The sequence below is a fragment of the Triticum aestivum genome, chromosome 5B, assembly GCF_018294505.1.
Source record: "Triticum aestivum cultivar Chinese Spring chromosome 5B, IWGSC CS RefSeq v2.1, whole genome shotgun sequence".
NCBI lineage: Eukaryota > Viridiplantae > Streptophyta > Magnoliopsida > Poales > Poaceae > Triticum > Triticum aestivum.
The window spans coordinates 235,402,456-235,409,475 of NC_057807.1; positions in this window are offsets into that span (position 1 = coordinate 235,402,456).

Here is a 7,020-nt window from a genome sequence, read left to right on the forward strand (position 1 = left end):
GCCAAGGTTCCGCCTCGTGGCGGCGGAGTCTCGTCCCGAAAGGTTTCTTCTGATTTTTTTCTCATTGAAAGAGCTCATATAGGAGAAGATGGGCATAGGAGGGCCACCAGGGGGCCCATGAGTTAGGGGGGCGCGCCTAGGGGGGAGGGGTGCGCCCCCCACCCTCGTGAGCAGGGTGTGGGCCCCCTGGCCTTCATCTTTGGCGACGATTTTTCTTTATTTATTTTAAGATATTCCGTAGAGTTTCAGGACTTTTGGAGTTGCGCAGAATAGGTCTCCAATATTTGCTCCTTTTCCAGCCAGAATTCCAGCTGTCGGCATTCCCCCTCTTCATGGTAAACCTTGTAAAATAAGAGAGAATAGCCCTAAGTATTGTGACATATCGTGAAATAACAGCCCATAATGCGATAAATATCGATATAAAAGCATGATGTGAAATGGACGTATCACGAGCCATCCGTGCCGATGACTTCCGTTACGGCAGAGGCGCCGGATAGTCTGCTGGAAGCGCTTCGCGGCACTTCCATGGATGAAGAGCATCGTACTCTTATGAGTGCGGTGATTCAGAAGGTTCTGTCTGCCAAGAGCGGACTAACCGAAGCCTGCACCAGCCTCCTGACAGGCTTTGAGGTAAGTAATAAGAATGTGTGAAATTACCACCCGATAGGTAGTAGCCCCTGATACTCTATTTGGTGTTCGGAAATAAAAGCCAAACAGAGGGTCAATTATAATCCGCAAGAGTCTAATAGTAAGTGTGCATGTGAATAAGAAGGTTGTGCTGCTTGCCGCTGCTGTCCGCACAGCCAAGGTCGCCGGACTCAAACGGGACCTAGAGCAGGCGCATGGAGAGCTCGGCCTCACGAAGAGGCAGCTCGAGGAGAACAAAGGTTTGTAATTCTCCATTCTCATGTAATAAAGGATATACAAAATTGGTCATTCTAACGACAAAGCGTCATGACTTGGTAATAGGGGCCACCACCGAAGTGGCGTCTTTGAGAAAAGCGTTTTCCGAGGCCAAAGACAAGGCTGCCTTGGAGCGCAAGGAGCACAAAAAGCAAGATGCTAGAGTGGGCGAGGTACAGCAAGAGCTCCGGGAGCTCGGCAAGAAGTTCGAGTCCTTGGAGCATGATCTTAAGATGAAAGAGACTGAGCTTGCAAAGGCCCTTGCGGGTGTGAAAGACACCAAGGCCGAAGCCGAAAAGGCACAGCAGGAAATCCAGGCGGCCAAGAAGATAGCGGTGGGTAAGACATTCTTTATGCAAAGCAAGCATGTGGAGGAGGCGTTTCTTTTACTTACCCGAATTCGGAGCTCTCAAGGGGCATTCACAGATCTGCCATGCACCATATCAGATGCCGCGGAGTTCTATCGTGCCGAGGAGGGGAGCTCAACGGAGAAGCTGTTCTGGTCCCAGTATGCTGGGGCCGAACACCCAATGCCTCTGAGTGAACAACTGAAGCAGTTGGTTGAACTCCACAAGGCGGCCGAAGTGGCTATGAAAGATTTCATAGTCCGGATGTGGCCTGGTGAGCCCCTGCCCACTAGCTACTTTAGCCTGATCAAGCGGATGGTGAATGCCTGTCCGCGGCTTGAAGTGATCAAGTAATCCGTTTGCATTGAGGGTGCCCGTCGGGCCTTTGCCCATGCGAAGGTGCATTGGGGCAAGCTGGGTGCGGAGAAGCTAGTGAAGGACGGGCCGCCGGAGGGCAGGGTGCATCGCTGTCCCGAGAAACATTATGATGGCGTTATGAAGGGCGCTCGTCTCGTGGCCGAAGAATGTACCAAGAACACGGTCTTTGAATGAATGTACTTCTGTCGTTTTTTTAATATAAAGACGAAGTTACTTGCGCTTTTTGATTTAAAATATTACCTTCTGTGCGGCTGTTTATAGAATTCTAAAAGTAGGCCAGTCGTCGGCTTCCGCCCCCACGTAACTAGTACGGCGGTGTTCCTGGAAAAACCTGGACACTCTTTATCCAAATTTTTGGTCCCTTAAGGAGGTATCCGGCACAACGAACAAGGCAATCGGACTATGCGGCTTTATAACTTTCACTTAGCCATAGAAGTCTACAATTTTAAATTTCAGCGAGGCCCCTAGAATTCGGAAGGCCGAATTGGGGCGCTATATACGCCTAAATCGGACGAGGCCGATTCCTCACCTAAAGCGGAAAAAATGTTTAAGGATTTTAAGACCTCTCGAACAGCGACCAGCTCTCGCCGCATCATGCAGGTCAGTTTTCGACTTTCTCTACTGAGGTGCTCATCCGGAAGAACCGGGACACAATCGCAGTAGTTCTCCTTGCGCTACCTTAGCCGATATAACGGAACGTAAGGTACTAAAACAAGGGAGCCGGGCAAACCCAACTATTGACCCAAGACGTGATTCGGAGCTGATGCATATAGTGCTATAAGTTCGGGGTGCCGCACTGTTGAAAGTGTTCGGACTTGTTTTGCCATATTATGAGGCGCCATAAGAAGCCCCTGGCAAACTGATCGTACCAAGGTGTATGGATGCTATATTAAATAAACATTTCTAAGAAAAATGCTCAAATAGGAATAATAAGCTAACGCTATATATTATCTCCCATTGGTGAATAATACGTTTAAGCGTATGTTTACAATGGGTGCGTTTAAGCAGAAGTAAATAGGACTATTTAACATGTCCTATACAAGGGCAGGCTGCATGTAGGTATATAAATCAGGTATAACGATCATGAACAGATTCCACCTGGGTATTTCCCTTTGTGCACAAAGCATGTTGCCTCCTTGGTCTCTCTTCTGTGTAAGTCTGACAATCCGGCTCTTCTGAAGAGGCTGTCCTAAAGCAGTGTCCTGAAATATAAAAAGGGAGGGTTATGAAGGTATGTTGCGGTGATACCACACTGTTGACTGAGTCACTGTTGCGCCTCCGCCTATGCCCATGGTATTTTGAGTGCGTAATTGTGTACGCGTGGCTCGAATGCTGCTTTGATGGGGCTTGAGCGGAGGCCAGACTGCTAGTCGCGCTCTTGGCGTGCCTGGTGATCCTGTTGCGGGGCGCTCCGGACTCGCTTGATGGTGCTCGAGGTTCTCGTCCCCGGATTGGTGATTTGTCAGAGGAGGCCGCATTGTACTTCCGCCGCGAGGGCTGCCGTATGCTCTTCTGTACGGAGAGAGCGGTCCATGTTTCCGTTTACTGTTATGACCCCGCGCGGTCCTGGCATTTTGAGCTTGAGGTATGCATAGTGTGGCACCGCATTGAATCTAGCGAATGCGGTTCATCCAAGCAGTGCATGGTAACCACTGCGGAAAGGGACGATATCGAAGATTAACTCTTTGCTTCGGAAGTTATCCGGAGATCCGAAGACCACTTCCAATGTTATAGAGCCCGTGCAACGGGCCTCTACTCCAGGAATTACACCTTTAAAGGTGGTTTTGGTGGGCTTGATCCTTGAAGGGTCGATGCCCATTTTGCGCATTGTGTCCTGATAAAGCAGGTTCAGACTGCTGTCGCCGTCCATAAGGACTCGCGTGAGGTGGAATCCGTCGATGATTGGGTCTAGGACCAATGCGGCTGAGCCGCCGTGACGGATGCTGGTAGGGTGATCCCTACGATCGAAGGTGATGGGACAAGCTGACCATGGGTTGAATTTGGGGGCGAATGGCTCCATCGCATAGACGTCCCGTAGTGATCGCTTCTGTTCCCGCTTGGGAATGTGGGTGGCATAGATCATGTTGACCGTTTTCACCTGGGGAGGAAATTTCTTCTGTCCCCCCATGTTCGGACGCTGGGGCTCCTCGTCATCGTCACTGTGCAGCCCCTTGTCCTTGTTTTCGATGTTTATTTTACTAGCTTGTTTGAACACCCAGCAGTCTCTATTGGTGTGTTTTGCTGGTTTGTCCGGGGTGCCATGAATTTGGCACGAGCGTAGTATGCGGTCCAAACTGGACGGTCCCTGATTGTTTCTTTTGAACGGCTTTTTCCGCTGACTGGATTTGGATCCGCTGAATTCGGCGTTGACTACCGTGTCTTCAGCGTTGTCGCCGTTGTTCCATCGCTTATGTCTGTTGCGTTGTGGCTTGCCGTTATTGTCACGGGCATCCGAGTTGCCGGAATGTGGCGTGGTGCTACTACGAGCCAACCAGCTGTCCTCGCCCGCGCAAAAGTGGGTCATTAGTGTCGTGAGTGCTGCCATGGACTTGGGCTTTTCCTGGCCGAGGTGTCGGGCGAGCCACTCGTCACGGATATTATGCTTAAAGGCCGCCAGGGATTCGGCGTCCGGACAATCGACTATTTGGTTCTTTTTAGTTAGGAACCGAGTCCAGAATTTCCTGGCTGACCTTCCGGGCTGTTGGGTAATGTGGCTCAAGTTATCGGCATCCGGTGGTCGCACGTATGTGCCCTGGAAGTTTTCGAGGAATGCGTCTTCCAGGTTTTCCCAACTTCCAATGGAATTTGCCGGCAAACTGTTTAGCCAATGTCGGGCAGGTCCTTTGAGCTTAAGGGGAAGATACTTGATGGCGTGTAGATTGTCTCCGCGGGCCATGTGAATGTGGAGAAGGAAATCATCTATCCATACTGCGGGGTCTGTTGTGCCATCGTATGATTCGATGTTCACGGGTTTGAACCCTTCTGGGAATTCATGATCCATCACTTCGTCAGTGAAGCAGAGGGGGTGTGTGGCGCCTTTGTGCCGGGCTATGTGGCTACACAGTTCGAATGGGTCTAGGTGGCTCTATTCGGCTCGGCCGGACTTGTTGATAGTATATCCGGCGTGACGATCATCGTCGCGTGTTGGGGCGCGCCCCCGCGATCCGTAGATCGATCTTGGCTGTCCTGGTTTGTTTTCCAGTATATCTTGCAAGTCTTGCCTATTGCCCCGGACCGTAGTGTATTGGCGTGGGGGCGCGGGCTGGTATTCGGGCTGATATGTCGTTTTATCCCGGCCACGGGGTGGTCGTTCAGCCGTGTGGCGCTCGAGTCCGTATTCCTCAGCTGCCAGTACTTTGGTCCATCTGTCTGTGAGCAGGTCTTGATCAGCTTGGAGCTGCTGCTGCTTCTTTTTCAGGCTTCTCGCGGTGGCCATGAGCCGGCGCTTGAAGCACTCCTGCTCCACGGGGTCCTCAGGTACGCCAAACTCGTCGTCGCCGAGGCTAATCTCGTCTTCGGAGGGGGGCATGTAATTGTCCTCCTCCGGATATCCGTCTGTCGCCTGTTCATGTGGGCTGACCTACCCGTCTTCCTGCTCGGCCTGCTCGAAGGCGGGCTGATCAGGGTTGTACTCATCTTCGACAGCATCCGGATTGTTTTCGTCTCCTGTGCCGGTATTGCTATGGCGGGGCTTGGAGCGGCGCCACCGACACCCATGCTTAGCTTTCTTCCATGAGGGGTTATCCTCTGTTGCCTCACCGCCATTGGTTTCTTTCGGAGTGTCCACCATATATATATATATCATATGAGGAGGTGGCTGTCCACCGCCCCGTGAGCGGTGGCCCTGTTCTTCTCCTGCATCGTCGTCCATACCGTCGATGTCTTCAGAGTCGAATTCAAGCACGTCGGTTAAGTCATCGACCATGGCAATGAAGTGGGTGGTGGGTGGGCAACGAATTCCTTCGTCGCCCGCTTCCCACTCGAGTCGGACATAGTTCGGCCAAGAGTCTCCTGACAAGGAGAGAGACTTCAACGAGTTCAGCACATCGCCAAAGGGCGAGTGCTAGAAAATATCCGCTGTGGTGAACTCCATTATAGGAGCCCAACCAGGTTCGGCAGGCTCAGGAGCGCGCGGACTGGAACCCACAGCCAGATACGAGTCCGAGTGTTCGGTGTCACAGGCTTCTTTGGGGGCGAGGCATGTGTTTGGCTCTACCGCCGATGAGTGAGCGGCCTGCGGGGTGGAGTCCAGCCACCCGTCCTTAGGCAACGCGGTCTGTTCCGGATTTAGGTCCGGGGCTACCGTAGGGGTGACATCCCGAGCATTGTCCGACAGCAGGTCTAAGCCGTGCTCATCGTGACTGTCCGACGCTCCTGGCACAGGCCCGAATCCGTTGAAGATCAAGTCTCCGCGGATATCGGTCGTGTAGTTCAGGTTTCCGAACCTGACCTGGTGGCCAGGGGCATAGCTGTCGATCTGCTCCAGTTGGCCAAGCGAATTGGCCCGCAGTGCGAAGCCGCCGAACACGAAGATCTGTCCGGCGAGAAAAGACTCACCCTGGACCGTGTTGTTGACAATTGAAGGAGCCATCAAGCCTTGCAGCGACGTCACAGAGGAACTCTCAATGAAAGCACCAATGTCGGTGTCAAAACCGGCGGATCTCGGGTAGGGGTCCTGATCTGTGCCTCTTAGGCTAATGGTAACAAGAGGTAAGGGACACAATGTTTACCCAGGTTCAGGCCCTCTCAATGGAGGTAAAACCCTACTTCCTGCTTGATTGATATTGATGATATGAGTAGTACAAGAGTTGATCTACCACGAGATCATAGAGGCTAAACCCTAGAAGCTAGCCTATGATGATTATGATTGTGATCGTCCCTCTGAGGACCAAACTCTCCGGTTTATATAGACACCGGAGAGGGCTAGGGTTTACATGGAGTTGGTTACAAGGAAGGAAATATAATATCCGGATCGCCAAGCATGTCTTCCACGCAAAGGAGAGTCCCATCCGGACACGGGATGGAGTTTTCAGTCTTGTATCTTCACGCTCCAACAGTCCGGACAAAGTATATAGTCCGGCTGTCCGGATACCCCCTAATCCATGACTCCCTTAGGGGGCACTTGGGAAACCCCAAGTAGGATTCAGATCCTACTTGGGGCGCCCCATGGCTGCCTCGCCTCTCCCTCCCGCCTATATATGTGAGGAGGGGGGCGCCTAGAACACACAACATCAATTGTTAGCCGTGTGCGGCGCCCCCCCCCCCCCTCCACAGTTTACACCCCCGGTCATAGTTTTGCGGTGCTTAGGCGAAGCCCTGCGAGAATCACTTCATGATAACCGCATCATGCCATCGTGCTGACAAAACTCATCTACTACCTCGACACCTTGCT